The 23,355-nt window shown below is 32.8% G+C and overlaps 1 protein-coding gene across 1 annotated transcript in view; it reads left to right on the top strand.

Annotated features, from left to right (window-relative positions):
* how (protein held out wings) overlaps positions 1-21,261 on the top strand; it is a 281,766-nt gene extending 260,505 nt beyond the window's left edge. The window contains exon 8 of the mRNA XM_072528878.1: positions 9,968-21,261. The gene's annotated coding sequence lies outside the window, so the exon portion shown is untranslated. The remainder of the gene's footprint in view (positions 1-9,967) is intronic.
* The last annotated feature ends 2,094 nt before the right edge of the window (positions 21,262-23,355 follow it).

The raw sequence follows: 23,355 nt of genomic DNA, 5'->3' as shown, positions 1-23,355 counted from the left end.
TCTTTTGTTATTTTCATTTCCAACCCCATATCCTTAGTATTTATTTGGTTTATAATCAGATCCATATTTCCTAGCTTCTACTTCGACTGTTGCGTTCATTTATCTTATCGATTTCTATATCATGTACGAAATACCAGATCATCTGCGACAAATATGAATTTGCTCTTTGTTGTTTAAAATCGTTCCACTAATCTGCATATTACCCTCTCTCATTGTTTGTTTTAACAGTGTATTAAGTAGGTCTTTGGTAGTGGATGTTTTGTTGACTGATTTAATCGCCTGTTGATTGACCTATCAGTTTTTCTGCAATTCCTAATGATCTCGTTACATCATACAATCTACAATATTTTGTTTAGGCGTCACATGCCCGCTTAAAATCAATAATTAGCATGTACAATCATACATTTTGTTTAAAAGTATTGTTTTTAATTGACTTGAATGTATCAATTCGATCAGTTGATCTTTACCGCCTAAATCTACTCTGGTACTGGTCGGTTTCTTCATCACATATATATTTCAAATAATGTTTGCTATGATTCTGTGTATTAGTTCCAGTAAGGCGATTCCTCTTAAACTTCAATAGATTGTTTTGTCACCGTTTTTATATATTAGATTTATTCTTACATTACGCCATTCTTCTGATTTCCTTCATTTTCAATATATTTAAAGTAAGTCGTGTTATTCTTTCTGTAGTCGAACTCCTGATTCTTTGACTATTTCTGTTACTCCGCTTTTTTCTGCGTTTTTATTATTTCTTAGTACCTTTATTAGGACCTAGGTAGCTCAGAAGTGCGTGTATTCGTCCTTCGATTCCAACTGACAAACGACCAATCAAGTAATAACCTATCTAATACTGCTTAGCTTTACTTAACTCAAAATTGAGTATGGCACATTAAGAAGTCGTTTATTACTTCTTTTACCTCTTCTAGTGTTGGGTTTTGTATTTATTCTTGATGATTTTCTAGTATGCATTAGGTTAGGTCAATATAAGTGGATGCTAACCACCTTTCCATTCTCCAGATTTTTTATTATCTTCCCAGATTTGATCCGGGTATCTTTTCACCCTGCCTTCTGTATATACCTACCTTCGCCTCTTTCTTCATCCATATATATGTAATGGAGGGAGATCAAGGATGACCTCCATGGAGGCAGTTGGACTACTCGACATCGCTCCTGTTATGATTAAGCATACTTATCGTTGAAGCTTATTCAGTTTCTCTCTGATGGTCACTGGTGTTTGAGTTCCATACCCCATGATTTCCCACATATCCAAAGGGAAATACCCTTCGCTTTGTTGGATATTCTTTCCAGGTTGGCGTTCCATGCAAGCCGCTTATCTAGTATTACTCCTAGATACTGGACCTCATTCACAGCTTTGACAGTTCCTCAATACAAAGCGAGCATCAAGGTATTATCTAGGTTTCGTCTCCTTATATAACTGACCAATACTGTTCTGCTATGCATTAAGTTTCTATAATTTTTATTTGTTTCTCCAGTTTTCGAAATACTTTGTCCATATGTTGAGTTTGAGTTTATTTGTTGTATGAGCAGGAAAATATATTAAAAATAAAATGTTTTTGTATAGAAAAGTTCGAATATTGGAAACTTAGAAAAAGACTCTTTTGGGCTAAATCGCAGAACGTTTTTGGAATAAATATTCTGTCCTCAGTGCTGCTATTAGGTACACATGTTTAAAGCCACGAAATATATGGGTGAAACCCTTTAAATGTTATTTACTTGGTATTAGATTACGTGGTTGGTGATAATTTTGTAGTAGTTAAAATTTTAAGTAGATTCACTTAATGGCAATGTAAACTCCAAACGAGAGGTGCTGGTCCAGAGTCGTATTCTCTAAACGGACCTTAGAAAGCAACTGGGAATTAGGAATGTATTTATTAAATCACGTAATTATCGAAAAATATCGTACATATTTATCATTTTTACTCTTTATATGATTGCATGGAGTTGTGTTTCAAGTTACTGAGGTATATAAACATTTTTATAATTTTTGTTGAAGTATTTTTTCCACTTTTGATAAACGATAGATGTCTGTTAATAAAAAAGTTTCAAAAACATTTAGTAAAATTGAGTTTTCAACGAAATTATTTAATGGTTTGAAGAATTATCCAATTATTCGATACCTTGGTAGGAAAATAGCTGGAAATCTCTCAAATAGCTGTGAATATACCACAAAATATTTTGTATCTTTAGTTTTAACAATTTTGTGAGTCATACTGATTGTATGATTCACTTTAACATTTCACCAAAGACTCATATCAAGTCGACCTTGTTGATCAACGCAACGGCAACTAAAGTCCTCTCTTTTGCAATGTAAGTGAATACAGCAGCAACAAAAGTAATAGAGGGAGAAAAAAGAAAGAACTGAGAGATCTGTGTAACATCCAAGATATTGTACGATGGGAAAGACAGACGAAGACTGGAGTGGAACCAGCATGTTATTCGAATGAATAGTGAGAGAATAGATCTTAAGATTGGGCACGAACAGACTCTAGAGAAGAAGCCTTAATATAAGATGAAGACAAACTGAAAATTAGGGAAGCGAATCCCGTACGATTGAGAAAAAAATGGTACACATCTAATGACTCAAAAAACAGAAAACAATTTGTAAAGATTGTAAAGAAAATATATTGTATGCTTGAGCCTGAACACATTTTCAATTCCTTTGACTTTTGTCCAACTGTTATTTTCAAGCTATTCTTAACGTCTATTGACTTTGGTCTATTTGATTCAGCATTTAGTAATTTCGACTGCCTAGAGGGAGCTTGAGTAATAAAAATTTAACCATTTCTTCATGAAATAGGTCATTAATATTTTAAGATGACTTCGGGAAATAATTGCTGCACAACAATCAAAAGATAAGAGTATTATTTACATACGGAACTTACAACTTACTTAAATCGAACGACTATTTACGCTGTCGCTGATAAAGTGATCTGATACATTCCAATTTTTTAATTTTTTTTTTTGTAAAAATTTAGAAACTGTAACGTGGAACCATTACTAAATCTTACCAATCATTGTCTCTTATTTCATATTAATGATGTACATTATATGCACTTTAATTTATTAACATAATAAAATATAAATAAAATTTTGTAAAAAGCAAAAAAATTGACACTGAGATTAGTTTTAGCAAATTATGTCGATACTGTTTTTGGAAAATTTTATATTTGAAAATTTTAATTGGAAAACATTAATTGCATAGTCGGTAATATTTTATACTTTTCATCCCGTTGGGACTCATTTATATTCCTGATATTTAACTATGGGATCCATTATTACTGCTGTGAATTTAGTTATCATAGTCTACATTTACAAATTAGGAATTTTAAATTCTCTGTGATTTAGGTAGGCATTTTTTGCATTGTTTGGTACAAAATTCATTAATTTAGTACAGCAAAAACTATTTTCTCGTCGAATTAAATGCCTCCGTCTGTTTTCTTGTAGTGGAAAAGAAATAGGATGAAGTTATCAAATTTGTCTTAATTGACATTAAGAGATTACATTCCGTTCTGATTGAGTCAGCATTGTTATCTTCTGCAGTAGTGTGCGTTTACTTAATATACTTTTCCGAAGTTCTTTTTCGTTGTGAAGACGACCGATTAAGAGTGTTTAAGAAAAGTCGTGTCTCGGTTTAATTGCAATACTACAACTATATTTACAAATTTAAATAAAAGACAATAAATATGACAGAAAAGAGCGATGTTCAAGCAAGGATAACGTAAATCGTATGTACGTTTCTGTAAAAATACAAAAACGTAAAGAAAAAAGTAACACTACAAGGAAGAAACTATAAACCCATTATGATCATTTGGTAGAAAAAAACTATACAAGGAAAAAGAGACATAACAGAAATAGTCACTATATTACCAGATAAGATGACGACATATGGAATACAGCAATCATTAAAGGGAGACCAAATCCGGTTTGTAACGATCCGGATGTCTAAGTCAGCCAACAGACTTTAAAATATCTGTTATATCCAACCTATCTACCAACAGCCGATAGACCTTTGATTTGGTTCTGGTATTCTCAAGGCTCTTTCTTGTATAAAACGACATCGAAGCTTCTATCGTTATTAGCAAGGTTTGCCAAATAGTCCAGAGAAAGATAGCAAAAAAGCCTTTTCCGTGACACTCTTTGATACAGGTATCTAAGGGTGTTACAGATATGTAATAAATAAAAAATGTAAAAGATTAAATGTCATTTTTCACTTATAAACAATATATAAACAATGTAAGTTGCTATTTCATTTAAAATACTAAAGTTGAATACCGGTAAATTATATGGAAAAGTGACATAATTTTACCGAAAAAGCATAGAAAATACTTTAAAATGAGAATTTGTAAAGTTATTTTTGTTAATTTGTCGCTTAATCATCGCAAAAACTGCCTCGAAAGTCGATATTTTGAAAGTTGGTAACTTTTAATAAGTAATTAATAACTTTTATAAAAATGCACAAAAATTTTGAAGAACTGGTTAGCGGCAATCACGAAGATGGCGAGATTGAGGATCCCATGTTTCAAATGAATGAAGATGATCGGCAACCACCCCCCACCGAAGAAGAAATTAGAGAAGCCATCGCAACACTGAAAAATAATAAAGCTCCCGGTTCGGATAATCTCCCTGCCGAACTTTTCAAAAATGGCGGCGACCCCCTCATGAAACACATGCATAAACTGATAACTGCAATTTGGCAACAGAAAGAAACACCCACAGACTGGAAGTTAGGTGTACTGTGTCCTATACACAAAAAGGGAGACATGATGGTGTGGTGTGATAACTATAGAGGCATCACTCTACTCAATATGGCATATAAAGAGTTGTCCAACGTATTGTACAAAAGACTCCTCCCCTCCTCCTAAGAACGGACCAGATATTTACAGTAAGGCAGATCCTTGAAAAAACCCTAGAGTTCGGCGTCGACACCCACCACATATTTGTTAACTTCAAAGCCGCATACGACTCCGTTAATAGAAATAAAATTCTACTTGCTATGGTAGAATTTCGCATTCCGTTTGATCTTGTCCAGTTAACTGAACTTACACTTACAGGTGCAGAGAGCATGGAAAAAATCCAAAACGATCTCTCAAGACCCTTCTATTTGCAAAAATGGACTAAGACAGGGTGATGGACTATCGTGTCTCTTATTTAACCTGGCATTAGAAAAAATAATTCGAGAGTCGCAGATTACTACGAATGGTACTATCTTTAACAAATCAGTACAAATTGTCGGATACGCAGATGACATAGACATCATAGGTAGGTCCACAGAATCTCTGACTGAAGCATTTCGGTCGTTAAGAGCATCTGCACACAGAATGGGACTAAATATAAATGTTCAAAAGACCAAATATATGTGTTGCACTAGGTCAAGCTACCCGACACCTACACGAATAATAATTGATGACCTAGATAACAACGTCAGTGAAGAAATAAAAAGAAGAATAGTGCTCGCCAATAAGTGTTACTATGGCTTAAGAAGACAGATGGCCTCAAAAATGCCTAGAAAAATTAAACTGACTGTATACAAAACACTAATAAGACCAGTGCTAATATATGGTTCAGAAACTTGGACACTAACACAGAATGACCAAGAATTGCTCAAATGTTTTGAGCGAAAAATACTAAGACGAATATAAAGAGGCATAAAAGAACAAGGTTTGTGGCGCAGGTGTTACAATTTTGAGTTGTATAGAAGATTTGGAGAACCTGACGTTGTAAAATTCATTAAGGTAGCACGCCTCAGATGGATAGGTCATGTAATAAGACGAGAGGAAGATGCCATAGTCAGAAAAGTTTTTGACCGAAGAGGGCCGATCGGACAAGGAAGAAGAGGAAGACCGAGACTTAGGTACCAAGACAACCTAGAAAATGATTTGAAGTCTATCAGAATTAGAGCATGGAGAAGAGTTGCCAGAGACAGGGGCGAATGGAAGATTGTTCTGAAGAAGGCTTTGGCTCATAAAGAGCTGTAACGCCACTGATGATGATGAAAAATGCACAAAAAACTTAAATTTTAGAAAGTTTCATTTAACAGTTATTGCAAAATTGAAATTGTTTATTCTTTCTTCTTTAAGTGCCATCTTGGCAATCATCATGGCTATTCTGATCTTAGATGCTGCCGCTCTGAATAGTTCGATTGATGTGCATCCGTACCATTCCCTCAAGTTACGCAACTGAGATTCTTTTCTTTCCTACAGTTTCCTTGCCCTGGATTTTCCCTTGTATAATTAATTGAAGTATTTTGTATCTTTCATTACGCATGACATGCCCCAGGTATTGCAGCTTTCGTGTCTTGATGATTTCCAATATTTCCATTCTCTTGTTGACTCTTCTCATGACTTCGTTGTTTGTTACATGCTCGGTCCATGATATCTTCAGGATTCTTCTATACACCTATAGTTCAAATGCTTCCAATTTTTTAGTAGTCGACGCGTTAAGTGTCCATGCTTTTATCCCGTAAAGCAGAGCCGAAAAAATATAACACCCGGCCAGCCTAACTCTCAAGTCTAATTTCAGTTCTCTTGCACAAAGTACCTTTCTCATTTTATTGAAGTTTGTTCTAAAGTTTTGCCGTTAATTGTCAGGCTTTCATCATTATTTTGGGTTTTTGATATCCTCATAAATTTAATTTTTTTGATGTTTATTGGTAATCTATATTCTTCTCCACACTCAACTATCATGTTCATTAGCCTTTTGAGCTCTTAGAGGTTATCTACTATTATTATCGTATAATCCGTATTGACCTTTATTCCTGCTGTTTCTCCCTCAAGAGCTCTTTTCATAATTTCTTCAGAGTATGCATTGAATAGTAGTGACAGTTCATACCCCTGGCGCACTCCTCTTTTAATTTCGAACTCTTCTGATGTGTGTTCATTAATGCGTATGTGTGCCTACTGTTTATAATATAGATTTGCTATAATTCGGAGGTCATTGTATTGTAATTGTTTTGCTTTGAGGACGTCCATTAGCTCTTTGTGGCGGACTTTATCGAAAGCCTTGTTGTAATCTATAAAACAGACGTACACATCCAAGCATCTCTGGATTAGTTCGTTGAATGAAAGACAGCTTCACGGGTACCTACGCCTCTACGGAGTCAAAATTAGGTTTCTTCAATATTCATATAAAGTATTTGGTAAATGTGTTTATGGATGATCTTTAAAAAAAAATCCACAAGGAAAATAATTCCTGTAGCTGGCTGTATACCACGTATAACAAAAGAGGTTAGTATTTGTATGTGGGTATATTTTATTTTATAAAAACCCTTAAAAGGGCAACATTACAAGCACGAACGTTTTCGGAACAACTGTTCCATCATCAGGTTAAAATACCTAAAATAAGTATAAACCATTTAATTTAAACCAATTAAATGGTTTATACTTATTTTAGGTATTTTAACCTGATGATGGAACAGTTGTTCCGAAAACGTTCGTGCTTGTAATGTTGCCCTTTTAAGGGTTTTTATAAAATAAAATATACCCACATACAAAGACTAACCTCTTTTGATCTTTAAAAACATTTTAAGTGTGTGAGACATCAGGCTTATGGTGCGGTGGTCGGTGCATTCTCTAGCATTTTTCATTTTTGGGAGACAAATAAATGTTGAGGTCAATCATCCATTGGGTATGTCACGCGACTGATAAAGTTCATTAAAGAGCTTTAAGAGGACATCCATGTACTCATTTTCTATTATTATAAGGATATCAATAGGCGGTTGATCTGGCCCCGGGCTTTTTCCGTTTCTGGTGTTCTTTAGTGCATACAATATTTCTTCCTTTGTAATTTCTATACTTGTTTCTCTGTCCTCGAAAGATATGTCTTGTAGGTTTCCTCTTTCGTCCTCGAAGAGCTCTTTCATATATTCTTTCCATCGTTTTAGCTTCTCGTCAGTCGTTATCATAATATTTCCATTTTTATCTAAAAGAGTTGTGTTGTGGTTTCTTTTTTGCAGCCCTGCCATTTCTTTAACCTTTTTATTTAGGTTGAATAGGTCGTATTTGTTCTGAAGATCTTCTATCTCTTTACATTTTTCGTCATAGTATTTTGTTTGCATTTTCAGAAAAGTTAATAATAATTTTTAAAAACTCGATTTTTGAATCTATTTTTGCAATAATTAAACAACAAATTAACAACAAAAGCTTAACAAACTCTTATTTTAAAGGATTTTCTAAATATTTCCATATAATTTACTGGTCTTCACCTATAGTATTTAAAATCAAATAGAGCTATCTTACATTGTTTACATGTAAAAAATTACGTTTAATCTTTTTCATATTTTGTTTATTGCATATTGTTATCACCAATTTTATCAAAAGCAGTTGTTAAATACCTGTATCAAAGAGTGTTATGGAAAAATCGTTAGTTCTCTGTCTAAAACCTGCCTTAATGTGCTGAATGTCCTACATTTGTAGGCGAGGAATCACAAGATTTATCATGACTGCCTTTTTCAGGGCCATCTCTTTTTGTAACCGTCAAATTAATTCTCACGAGTCTGCTATAGTCTTCCAGAGTTGGCCAGTCGCTTAGACCAAACTTTTACCCCTGATTGGGAAGTACTCTAGAATATCTTCGTATTCATCGGCAGCTTAATCTTCGATTAATACATAATTTTTCAAATGGACCACCAGGTCCATTCATGTTACTTTCGCTTCATCCCCTTATGTCCTGTATTGTTGAGTGGGGGATAATATTCTTTACCATCATTTGAGTTTTGAGCGAAAAATACTAAGACGAATATATGGAGGCATAAAAGAACAAGGTTTGTGGCGCAGGTGTTACAATTTTGAGTTGTATAGAAGATTTGGAGAACCTGACGTTGTAAAATTCATTAAGGTAGCACGCCTCAGATGGATAGGTCATGTAATCAGACGAGAGGAAGATGCCATAGTCAGAAAAGTTTTTGACCGAAGAGGGCCGATAGGACAAGGAAGAAAAGGAAGACCGAGACTTAGGTACCAAGACAACCTAGAAAATGATTTGAAGCCTATCGGAATTAGAGCATGGAGAAGAGTTGCCAGAGACAGGGGCGAATGGAGGATTGTTCTGAAGAAGTCTTTGGCACATAAAGAGCTGTAACGCCACTGATGATGATGATGATCATTTGCGCTTTGATGTTAGTATTTTTATAGATTTTTAACCTTTTAATCGTTTTTTGATATTTTATAATATGTGAACCCTCATCATATACCACTAAGGCATATGATGATGGTTTTCCTTATGGAATTCTTAAATACTCCGTATAATTGTGTTCCTTGAGACTTTGGTAACTTACTCTTGTACTCTTGATGGTTTTCCTTATGGAATTCTTAAATACTCCGTATAATTGTGTTCCTTGAGACTTTGGTAACTTACTCTTGTACTCTTGTAAGTTTATTACACCGTGTTCTCTATTTTTGCGCATAAAAATTGTACGCTGTAACGCCACTGATGATGAAAATTTTACTTGTCCATTGGAACTGTTGATATGTCTGGATTTATATACGAAACATATCGTAAAAGGTATGAAGTAGCAATGTAGTTGTTTTTCTTCACTTTAGTTGAACGATATTCCTTACATATAACTTGTGTAACTATTTAGAGAGGCAATACATATTTTGGCTGAGTTAGGGCGGCTTTATAGATAATGTTCAGAACAAATAATATGATTTTCCAAAGTTTCTTCCCGGTCGCGGTTGTAGAAATTCAGTAACCGTGCTTCATTCCTTTAGCTCTAAGAAAATCGAGTAATTATTGTAGTAAACGCTAAAAGTAAGGTTATATTAGGTTAGGTTATGACATAGTATATATGTAACATGTTTTCATTTATATTTTCTTTTGTAATATTTTCTACGAACGTATCGACACTATTAATAAAATTGTGCCGTCAATCAGCTATTACAAATTACTAACAAACTGTTTTTCTTTTTCTTTTCTTGTTAACACCTCGGTTGGCCGGCGGCCTTAGGCTTTGTGGAGTGCTAACCCTCTCGTCACACACACCCCACACAACCCCCTGCGCCAATACCTCGACTAACGAAAAAAATCGGATGCGCCGGACCGACTTCCAGGGTAGCGGTATGTCTAACCATGTACATCACTAACAACGATTCATTGTGTATACTAAAAATTAACTTATAATACAGTTGAATAAGTTTTTTCTAATATTTTTAACAATTTTTTTAATATTTTTAGTTGTACGAACAAAATTTTTGAACAAAAGTGCTTTTTGATTGTGATTTTATGTCTACAAGATTACATTTTTTTTAATGTAACTAAGGACATCAAGTATTATTAGCATTTTAGGTTTTAGTGTTGATTATATCGTTTTTCGTATACTGTTGAGTGAATAGCAACAGGAGTTTGATATGTTTTCTCAGTATTCTTGAACAAAATTTTAATATGTTGATCTACGCAAAGATCAGACACATATTTATGATTTAATGACAAACTGTTGAACCAACAACATCGTCAAAGCCTTGCAGTCACTGTGGATTATACCAAGGCATTTTGGTATTCCAATTCTGAGGGTACGTGGATTATTTCTAGCCCTATTTTCTTTACTTCTTTGTCTCTTGCTTTTTTATCTAATTTTTCAATTGCTCTTATCGGTATACTTATGATTTAATTACAGTTAAACTCCTCAATAACACAATAAAAATGTCATAAATTTTGACTATTTATAGACCAAAAGAGATACAAATTCTAGCGACTTTAAGAAATAAAAAATATCAACGGCCAGATTGTAATTTACTGATTTTTTTAATAGAACTTTATGTATGTCCCTCACTTTTCACAAACTTTCAAAGCCAAACAAGACAAATAAGAGATCTATTTTTTCTGGTATATTTTTAAGAAAGTGGACAATTGACTGAATGGAGTATAATCTTCTTTAAAAGCTTCATCTTCTTGAATAGTTCTATAAAAATTCAGCCTTTTAGCACTATATTTTGAATATATTTTATTGTATGCACATGCTATGGGTATTTTATCTACATGAGGTCCTCTGAACCATCTCAAATTTGCACTTTTTCCATATGTAATGGATTTTCCTGTCAACTATTCATATTATAGAAAAAAACAAGTGTCAGTCTTTTAGCTGATTTTTTTCTGACATGTTAGTCACCATTGAAGGTAAAAGTTTGGATTGGCACTGCCACAATTGGCAAATTTCGGGCATTTTCCCGAAAGTCCAATCTCGTCATCATTAAAAATAACTTTAGCGTGATGGCCATTTATCCCTTATAATTTATGCTAATTTAAATTTAAAATTTTGAACATTTACTTTCCCGGTCAGCAGATTCAATATAAATACAATTCATGTGGTGGCTCTTGGAGAACACCTACCTATTCATCCAGCTATCCATAAATCCCTTAATTTTAAAATTTTCGGATATTTTCTTGATATTGGGACGTATTCACAATCCAAACTAATTTTTTTATTGTTTTGTAACAAAAGGAGTTTTGTGTTTTATAATAATTAGCTCATTATCAGGCCCAGTAGTAGTATAAACGTTACAGTAAAGACCTGATGATGGAGTATATATTATAGACCCTAAAAACGGTCCCTTTGCTACAAAAAAATATTATTTTGGATTGTGAGTACTTTAACTTCTTCTTCTTATAGCGCCGTGCACCTATAGTGCGTTGGCGAATTATCTTAAAGCCAGACGTCTGTCTGGCTAACTAAGGTATCCAATTTTTCGTACTTTGATCAAATTGAGTAGTTCTCTCTCAGTATTTGCCTTTCTTAAGACTTCCTCGTTTCTCACCCTATCTGTCCATGGTATGCGGAACATTCTTCGCGACGTCTACATTTCGAAGGCCTCCAACTTATTAATGGAAGGTACTCTTAACGTCCATGTTTTCATGCCGTATAACAATATGGACCATACATAGCATTTAACCATCCTGTAGCGGAGACTGAAGGAAATCTTGCGGTTACATAGTAGCGGTTTAAATTTGATAAAAGCTTGTCTTGCTTGTTCGGTACGGCATTTTATTTCTTGTTGAGGATCCCATTGGTCATTCATCATCATTCCCAAGTATTTAAACGTTTTCACGTGATCGATTGGAGCATTATTTACTTGCAGTTGTATTCTTAAAAGTGCGTTTTTTCTTATTGTCATGCATTTAATTTTTCCAGCATTTATCTTCAAGCCATATATTTTTCCTACGGTGTTTATTTTATTTAACATCAACTGCATATCATGTTCGTTGTCTGTTATTATCGCGGTGTCGCCGGCGTAACGAATGTTATTTATCGGGAACCCGTTTACCTTTATTCCACACTCAGAGCCTTCCAGTGCCTCCGCAAAAATGTTCTCCACATAGAGATTGAAGAGCATAGGAGACAAAATACACCCCTGTCGCACCCCTCTTAAAATTTCAAATTCTTCTGTGTTGGTTGATTTGTTCAGTCTCACTCGTGCTTTTTCATTCCAATAGAGATTCTGGATAACTCTTATATCTTTCTCGTCAATTTTAGCGTTGTGTAGCATTTTTATCATTGCGTCATGTTTTACAGTGTCAAACGTTTTTTCATAATCGTGGAATGTTATGACTATATCCTTTCGTTGGTCCATGCAGTTTTGTACAAGAGTATTCAAACAGAAAGCTGCTCCACGTGTACCCAGTCCGCTCTTGAAACTAAATTGTGTCTCACCGCTTAGATCTTCCAGCTTTCTGAACATTCTTGTGTGAAGGATGCAAAGAAACACCTTAAGCAAATGGCTCATTAAACTTACCAGTCTGTGGTCTTTGCATTTTGTCGCTCTTTGTGATTAAGGGATCATTATAAAGGTTGAATAAAGCCAATCCGTTGGAATGTGGCCGGTGTTATATATGGCATCGAAAATTGTTACCAGCATGTCGATGTTATCATCTTCCAACATTTTTATGGCTTCCGTAGTAATTCCATCCGGTCCAGGAGCCTTGCCTAGTTTGGTTACTTTTATAGCGTACTCCACCTCGGCGTGAATAATGGGAGGGCCGGATAAATTTTCCGTGAGTAAGTTAGTAGTTGGCAGATTCGGTCTATTATCCGCAAAGAGGGACGAAGCATAATTTGCCCAGATTTTAGCTAGTTCTTCCTGGGTATGTAGAATTTATTTAACTACTACCTCTCTACTTTTGCCAACTTCAAGCTAGTCTGGTCTTTACTATCTGTGGAAAATCTTTACTTTCTGTGGAAAATCTTTACTTTCTTCCAATTTATGGGTACTTTTCGAAAAATAGTGGCGCACCAGTTTCAATTCATGAGAAAATTACTCATTTCAGTATTTTCACTTCATACATCCTTTATCTATATTTACAGCAAAGAAAAACTACTGATCTACCTTCTTTTTTTATCTTTTTAGACTGTTATTCATTATTACTAGTTTTTTAGTACGTCATGTTGATGACTGAATCTTCCTTTCCCTCCCTTTTATGTTGATTTTATTGTATTTGTTGCCTTGTATTGTTGCTATTATATGTACGGCATTTATTATCATTACATAAGCATTAATTATACAGTTGTAACGAAAATCTTTTATAATTCAATCAACCAAACACTAAAACCACATTGCATTCACTGTACCATATTGTACTGAAAGAAATGTTGAATACTTCACTCAAAAGGCTCTTTGAGAATAAATATTTGAAAGAGATATACTCTTAAAAATATTTTATAATAATTATGAAACAACCTAGGAGTAAAAAAGTTAAAGTTACATACTAAAAAATGCTCCAAATGAATTAAAGACACAAAGATCCATCTGGAACTAAAATTATACATATAACTTTTTTGCTCTTCATTATTGTTCGCTGTAAAAGCAATTGATGATAATAAAATCAATGGTGTTTCCACACGACATGGTAAGAGAACCGTTTTATCTTATTCTGCTGTATTAGTATCTCGATTTTGTAGTCTTTTAGATTCTTAGTGTTCTGTGTTAATTGCTATTAATGAAAGTTTGAATTATTACAAAAAGTGAGAAGTTTTATCGAATATTAGTTGATAATTTATTAAGTTTTTATGATAAAAACATTCTAGAGTTGATATTTTGTAGCAGAATTATTGGTTGCCGAAAAAATGCATCTACAGCATGTCATATAGATTTTATAACGTCGGGTTAAATGCTGCTTTTAATTCCAATCTCGTTTATTCTATTTTTTCCTTTCCGTTTAGTTCCAATTTTTATGTAATCTCATCTTCATCAACGGACAATTTAATACCCATTTTGCGCCATTTTCTGCAAATTCCTCTTGAATATTTTTTAAAACTTTTAAAGAACTGAATTATTTAGGTTTTTATCGATCAATTAAAAGCACTTAACACAGCTAACTATTTGAAAACGAGTCCAAACTATTCTGGAAAAAAATACTCTATTGAATCTCAAATTCAAAAACACGCGGAACTTTGGATTCGTTTTCTTTTTCCGATATTTTGTACACTTTGTAGGTAGGCTAGCATTTATCCATTTTAATCAGTAATTTACTAATCTCTCCATAATGTTTGTAGTCTAAGAACAAGCTTTTGGCACGCATGAAACATAGCGGGTGATTTAAAAGACGATTTGTTGGTAATAACGTACAAAATATTACTAAAAATCTTAACTAATTCCAAATTTGGTATTTAAACTTCAAAAATTAACGACAGATGGCACTTTTTACAATTGGATGATAAATTTCCTCAGTATTATAACCTAACAAAGGCTTATTTGGGGGTCACTCTAAAATGATCAGCATGCACCTACATACTAAAATCTGGATTCTCTAGCACATCATCAACCTGATACATTATATTAATGTTTGTATAGTCCTTAATCTTGATTATTTAAATAAGGATAACAAACTATTATTCCCATTAACGACAATAATACGTTTATAAACACCATTGTCTATAATAACAACAACTCTCCAGTTTTATATTAAGAAGAAACTTTTCTATATCGGTTGTGAACAGCTTAACTAGCTACTTTAGTGACGAATTAAGTAATAATTATGTATTTCTTCTACTTATTTCATTCCAAACAGCTTTACTCTGACTTCAGGTTCAGAAAACCGTTTTTTTCTTTTTCACGTGCGCAAAGTGATAAACCTTAGTATTCTTTAACTTGTTCATTGCGTTTTTTTTTGACTAATGGGAGCCGCGCCAACAAATACGTTTGATATGCCATTGCCTGCCGTAGATGCCACATATGTTTAAATTTCATCAACTGAAGTCAGCATATTGATAATTTCGTTTTTTGACACGCAGCGAACGTGTTAAGGTTTAGTCAACAGGCGTATCCACAGTGCCGTATTCAAACCTTTTAGTAAAAAAATCACAAAATATCAAAAAATTTGTACACATCACTGTCGCTATATTTTAAATCTATACAAGAAAATTTACCGGATTATATTGTCTATTCTGACAGTGCCTATGCTTCATGCGTTTCATAAGCTTGAGACTATTCTGTGAAGTACAAATCAAGAGTTTTCTAGAGTGCCAACAATACTTTTAGAGTCTTTTAAGAAGCTCCCAAAGATTTTTAAGATTATTTTCTAATCATTAATTTGAACAATCATTGGAGAGTTCACTGCAATTGTTTTTAGTTATCAGTTTTTGATAATGAATTAAAATTAATTTTATTTAGAGATAATTTTTGAATTACATTTTTTTTTTCATGTAATTTTAATCAAAGATTGTTGTCAAAGGCCTCGCTTATTCACAGTATTTTTTATACGATCTAATACCCTAGTATTCATCGTCAGGTTTATTTTTCCAGGTTTAGAAGAAGTAGAAAATAGCGCATAGCCTTTTCTCTTCTAGTGCTTTTTCTACATCTCTAATTCGATGGACTTGATTTATTACGCAAAGCTTATTCCAAAACCAAAAGTCGTATGAAGAAGGTTTGTCTTCAAGCAATTTTTCTTCATTGTTTGTCAGATTTATTTCATGTAGAATGTTCAAAATCACAAGAGAAATTATACCCAAACAATTATTTCAATGAAACTGTTCACAACTATATGAAAAAATGTTCACAAGCAGATAATTTATGGAAAACTGTTCACGTCTACATGGAAATATGTTCACAAGTAGAAGGGTAATTATTTAAAAGCAGTTATTTCTGGAAAACTGTTCACAAATACTAAAAACATTACCAAGCACAATATTCATTTCTTTGCGAAAGCAGTACCAAGCACGTATTTAATTTCCTATTTACCAGTGGCCGAAGTCCTTGAAATAATTTCTTGTGCTTATTTTTCTTTGTATTTTTGAACATTTTCATGTATTTATGTTTATTTTGCATGTACTAAATATTTCTTTATATATTTGTGAACAGTTTTCCTGAAACAGAAACGACTTACAAATTATCTTGTGCTGGTGAACATTTTTCCATTTATTTATCTCAAATATTTCATGTAGGATGTTTAAAATCGCAAAGGAAATTATGCACAAGCAGTTGTTTCAAGAAAACTGTTCACAAACAGTTATTTCATGGAGAAGTATTCACAAGTACTTGGAAAGATATTCACATCAACCAAATACTTACAAAGCGCTTATTTGAAGAAAACTGTTCACAATTACATGCAAAATGTTCACTTGGAAAATGGGTTCCATTTTGCACTTGGAAAAATATTCACAAGCAGTGAATTTTGCAAAGTAAATTATACACAAGTAAATTATTTCAAGGAAACTGTTCACAAATACATGAATTAAGCAGTTATTGCGTGAGAAAATGTTACAAATGTAAAGAAAATATTCACAATACAAGGATAATTATTTACATGCAGCCGTTTCAAGAAAAATGTTCACACAGACATGTTCACAGACTCTTAGAAAAATATTGACTGCAGTTGTTTTATGGAAACAGTTTTCCTGAAATAATTCTTTGTGTATAATTTCTCTTGTATTGGTGACCATTTCAATGCGTTTATGATCTTTTTCCATGAAATAACAGGTAGTGAATATTTTCCAGGTACTTGATGAACATTTGTCCAAATATATATGAACAGTTTTCCTGAAATAAATGCCAGTAAATAATTCTCATATGTTCTTGGAACGTTTTTCTATGTATTTGTGAACATTTTCAATGAATTAACTGCTTGGGTATAATTTCTCTTGTGATTTGAACTATTTTCCATAAAATAACTGCGTGTAAGTCTCCTAAGTGCTCTTCATGTACGCTTAGTCCACTTATTTATCCCTTGGAATGTATTTTTGATCCTCAACAATACTGCGAACTGAAGAGCACTATATTGCGACGTTGTCAGGCAATTAAAAAAATCCTTGAAGTTCAGATGTCCTCGTATGTTGTAACCGTATGTCTGGATCGATTAAATATGTCAAGATACCTTTTCTTCGCCATTATTTTCATGTCTCTTCGGTGGGACTTCCTTTTGGCCCACTACAGTGTTTAATCGGGGCTTTATGATGTAAAATCAGGTCCGTAATGATGTTGAATGTCCTTGTCATACTTTCCCGATTCTGTTTGTATTTCTCACACCTATTTTGTACTGTAAATATTGGCAACAGCTTCAGGAAGTTTAAAACAAGATGCAAAACAATATTTCTTCGTCAGCTGTATCATTTTTACAATTTTTTGGCCTTTGAAACAGTTGTTTCAAATGTTCTTAAATATAAATTATATAAAAGATTATTTTACTTAATGATTTTTGTAATTTAATAAATTATTGTGCTATCTTTATGTATATAACACATCGTATATAGTATTATAATTATTAATTTGTGATTAGAAAATTAATTTTAGTCCAAATTTTTTGGGACTCGAAAAAGTAGACAGAGTGCCTACCAAGAAAAATTACATCCCTTTTAATTTTAGTACTTATTACGTTTTCTTGGTAGGGCAGAGATGCTGATTTTTTGCGTACGAGTTAGTCCAGATGCCACCTTTAATCCGAATGGTTAGCAAAAAGAAGAAAAACATTCAACATTGAATAATTGTATTCAGGAATGTCTTCAAAAAATATTTTGCTATAAGAAATTTCTTTAAATTTGGAGATGAGGGGTGCAGATCTGGCTAATAGAGAGTATGTTCCGAAAAGTCATCGTTGAAATTCTTAAATTGTTATACTGTCAAAATGGTTTGTGGCGAATACAACTATACCTTATTAGCCCATAGACTTGCCTTTTCCTTGTTCAATACTGGTCCACCAGCCCCTAGTAAATTCTAACTATGTTCTATTTCAATAAATATAGCTCATATCTCACAAAATCTTCTCATATTGTTCTTTGCTTTAGTTGTCAATCTGTTATGACTATATTGTTATTTGTTTAATATGTTCTCCAGGAATTTGTATAATATTATTTAATTTTTAAAATTCGAGCCACAATGTCTTCTATAAAAACCAGAGTGTCCTCGGCGTGTCAAAAATTTGTAGAAAATTTTAAGACCATGCTCACAAAAACTGTTCTGCCCATTATCATCATTCTAGCTTTACAACCCAGCGTTGTTCCTAACCTCCTCAAAAATATTTCTCCCCAGTCGTTCTATCCTATTCTCCCCAATCTACGCGCCAAGCACGTATTCCCATATTTCTCATGTCTTCGTCGATATTATCAAGGAACCTTGTTCTGGATCTTCCTCTTCTGTGACCAGTGGGTCTATCAAGGAGATAAAAACATGTAGTGTCGCTTTTGTGGCCTCTACATTGGTAAATTTTTATCATGAGACTGAAAAACGCTTTTCGAATTCCTAGTTTCGTTTAATTGTGTTAACACAGATTTTTTTTTGACAGAAATATCGAAAAAGTATTGTCAGGTTATTAATACCTTCAATATTTATTAACCAAATTTCTATTTTTGTTTCTTTTATCTATTTAAAACAGTTTCCTCGTATAATTCCATATAATTTTCAGAATTTTTGTCATTTTTTCATACATCTATGATTATTTTTCATGAAATAACCAATATGAATATTTTCCAGGCACTTCTGAACATTTTCTCATATATTTATGAACAGTTTCCGTGAATTAGATCAGTGGCGCACCCAGATGGAGTTTTGGGGGGTTAAACCCCTCCCCCCAGGGACCTATTTCGACACTGTTACTACCCATTTTAAGGACACAAAATGAAGGTAACATCATAAAAAAATTTCGGTGACCAACCAAACCCCCCCCCCCAGAGGCAAATTCTAGGTGGGCTACTGAATTAGATACCTGTAAATAATTCTGTTGTCCTCTTGAACATTTTTCAATGTATTTGTGAACATTTTTCAATGAAATAACTGCTTGTGAACATTGTGTCATGTATTTGTGAACATTTTCTAAATAATTATTTGTTGTGCTTAATCCCCCTTGTATTTGTGAGCATTTCCATGTATCTATGATCATTTTTCATGACATAACAGTTAGGAATATTTTTCCAGGTACTTGTAAACATTTTCATATCTATTGAAGAACAGTTTCCCTGAATTAGATGCTATTATTTTCGATTAAATAGTTGCTTGTGGACATTTGGTCATATATTTGTGAACAGTTTACTTAAAATAACTGTTTGGATATAATTTACTTTTGTGATTTTGAACGTTTTCCATAAAATAACTGCGTGTAAATCTTCTAAGTGCTTTTCCTGTATGTTTAGCCAGTTTATTTATATTTTGGAATGTATTTTTGATTCTAAACAATCCTGTGAACTGAAGAGCCCTCCATTGCGACGTTGTCAGCCAATTATAAAAAATATCCTTAAACTTAAGATACCTCTTCGTATGTTGTAACTGTATGTCTGGATCGATTAAATATGTCAAGATACCTCTTCTTAGCAACTATATTAATGTCTGGTCCGTGGGACTTACTCTGCTACTTCTTTAAGGGTAACTAATGAGATATTTATGCTATAGTTGGGCAAAAAGGTATAATTTTTTGTACGACACCTAAGTTTACAGTATTTCGAAAAATATTTTAAAAAGCTTTTCCTTTTTGGCTAATTCTTCGATGTTGCAGGTTGGCATCTGAACTAATCGGTAAGGTAGGTATTTATTAAGTGACTTAATCTGTAATTATAATAATACACTTCCCTGGAATAACTAATTCGCTGAACTAACTCTTCAAACATATCTTCCACCAGCGAAAACTGAAAACAAAGTGCCTGTTTAGTTTCGACGATTCAGTTATTCAAGGAAAGTTGGAAAAATGATCAAATTATTATCTTTTTTATATATATTTATGTGTAAATTTATTTCTATGCTGTTTCTTAGATTACGTATACTAGATAAGAAAACAAGTTAAAAATATAGGGGGCTCATCTCAATTCGCGAAAATTACATTTAACTCAAAACAGGGTGTACATTTTTCCATTTTATTGCAAGAAAAAATTTATTTTTTAATTTTGAAGATCTGGAAAGTGTTCGGATCGGTTTTATATAGATCCCGACTGGAATAAATCCCATTTGTTGACTTCTTTTCTAAATGTATGACTTCATAGTCCCAACTGTCTTTTTGAGGTAAGTTCTCGCTAGAGCGAAGGAAACAATAGGTTACAAAAAAGTCGCTAAAATACGTGATGTAATATGTTAGGGGTAATTTCTCTGCTGTTATAAATAAGATATTTTTGTTCTTCAGCTAAGTTGATCTCTCACATCCTGTTACTATCTCTTTAGACAGGGAACTATGTCAACGTAAAAACTCCTAGTTTCTAGTGACATTTTCAAAAGTTAGGTTGAATAGAATATAGCCTAGGCGCCTAGCCTAAATTTTCGTCTAAAAATTCCGTGTAGTACTGACCTCTTTTTTTGGTTTTAAAAGTGTATTGGCACTCTACAGTAAAGTATGATTGTTGTTATCTATACATAACCCTGATTTTTCCTTTCAGTTTTCTGTAACCGTTTAATTCCGACGGTAATTAGCAAGAATGGCTGCATTTTCGGCATGTATCGGGTTGCAATTTTCCTTCCGCATTTTTTTTATTTTCCGTTCCATTTCAACTCCGTAAAGCGAGTTTATTAAACATAAACCTGAGAATATTAACAAAACATTTGCCTTAAGTTTGACAAGAAGTGACGTCTAAAAGTAAAAATTTTCTCTCCTACGTTATCGCGTGAACTTCAAATCTTCAATACCACATTAGTTCAGGAGCTTACGCTAAAAAGAAGATATCGTAGAAAACCGTTTCCAACACTTCCCAGAACTCGCTTTATATTAAATTTCTCAATACAATTGTATTATTAGATAGTTAGATCTGACGTTAAAAACAAATCTCGATATTGTCCGTCCAGGTTTTTGAAAGAAATTTTCGAATTGTATCGTAAAAGCAATAAGTAACTTGATGGAAATCATAATAAACATAGAAATATACTCTCGATCGGATTTGGAACACGTGCAATAACAAAAATATTGAGCCATGTGCAATTTGTTGATGATTTTGGACATTTATTGAAAGTAATCTCTATACTTTTTGTTGTACTTAGAGTAGATATGTAGTAGGTTGTAGTTGATTACACGATACAAAAAATTACGCTCAACATTTTATCAATTGAACGCGCATTTGCGCGATCACTAACAACAAAAATTTTTATTTGAAACGAATTACTTTGGTTTTCTGCAGAAACTGTTTTTTCTAATATTTCGCCTGTGGATGTAACTGGTAATATCAAAGACGATGTGGTAGCGGTAGGAGTGACTTTTGGTCACTGGATAGTTAAAGAACATTGCCCACAACGACCGTTTCTTCATCGTGTTACAGTTTTCTATTAGTAAGATATTTTTTTTTAGGGGAATGCCGTACGATGCATTCAAAGAAAAAAAAATGGTTGAGTGGTAATTTTTTGTTGGGTGTGTTATAAAATTTATTTTCTCATAGCACAATTTGTTCGATTACGCCAAGTAGCAGTCTTTTAATATTTGTTTTACGTTTTCAATTTCCTATCTCCCCTTTTTTTAAAGTTGCAGTTTTTTTTATTTAATTTCTCCACTTTGAGTTCACTATTTTCTTCTTGGCAGTTTTTTCTTTGTACCCTGAATTTGTCTTATTATAATATTGTTTTTTATTGTTATTTCTTTCTAATTTGATTTCTAATTTAAGTTAATACTTTTTTAAAACAGATTTCAAATTTATAGTAATCATTTGCTTTATTTTCCATTTTTTTATACACTTAATCACTATAGAAGACTATAATATAGCAACATGTTTCTCTATATTTTCTGTAATTCTCGAACTTTTAAGTAAATATGGCTCTTATTCTCCATTTGCCTTCTGTTTATCCCCCATCACCAATGTTTGCTCTAATATTTACTGTTTTTATTTACCTAATTAACACTAAGAATCCATGTTTCATATTCATACAGTCACACAAGTGTGTAGTTATTAGAAATTGTGCCGAGAAAATACTTTTTTGGTCGACTCCAAAAATGTGCTATATAACAAAGTTTTAAAAGGCATTATTTCGTTAAAGAAGGGTAGCTTATATACCTGTAATGAAATAAATATATTTGTAATAATTTTTAAGGTAAATTATGTGTCATATTAATAATATTTTATGTTATTATTTGTTGTATTTTGAACAACTCGAGTCATTTGGTTTTTCAGAATATTTTGAGATTATGATATGTATTATTGTGCACAAATCCAATAAAAATATCTAATAAGTGTTAATTCTATTATTTTTATTCACCAAAAAATATGACAGATACATTCAGGATGAAAAATTAAACAAGCTTTACTTAAATGTTTAATATTTCTTAAACTCGGTTCGCTATTTCCAGTCCGAACTGTCTAGTGAATTTAGTAATTATTTTTTTGCGAAGTTAGTTACTTTTTGACAGACTAAAAGTGGCTGGAAATTACTATACAACCAAACACATGTACTCATAGCCAATATTTATAGTAAACAAACTAAATAGTAAATAAAATAGAACTTTGTGAATTGCAGACAATCAATATTTATTGATCTGCACCATATAACAAATAGTTATGTTGAATTATAACAACTAAAATATATTTTTTATACTACCCAAAATTTGATGGGTTTAGTATACATTTCCACTATTTAGAATAATTCTTCTTTTTTAAAGAAAGAAGTCTGCAATAGTAGGATACTTGAGCTATTAATACTGAGAAGTAGGAATTGTTGTGTTGTAGGTTTCCGACAATGAATCTGTCAAAATATGCCCGAGCTAAGCGAATGGAGTTTACCCTCCCTTCCTATCCCCTGTACAATCTCTTAAAATTTATAAGAGAAACATATAGTAACAAAAATGAATTACATGAGTAGTACAAAACCTTATCAATCAACATTTGGAATATTCCCCTAGATACCTATATATGCAACAACCACAAATCTCTTTCATCAGCAGATACAAATTCCCACATATCCATTTACGTTAAACATTTCATCACAGCAATCAGAACAAATCACATGAATGACTTTGACA

This window comes from Diabrotica undecimpunctata, chromosome 4 (genome assembly GCF_040954645.1).
Source record: "Diabrotica undecimpunctata isolate CICGRU chromosome 4, icDiaUnde3, whole genome shotgun sequence".
In the NCBI taxonomy this organism is placed as follows: Eukaryota; Metazoa; Arthropoda; class Insecta; order Coleoptera; family Chrysomelidae; genus Diabrotica; species Diabrotica undecimpunctata.
This window is presented reverse-complemented; position numbering and strand designations above follow the sequence as displayed.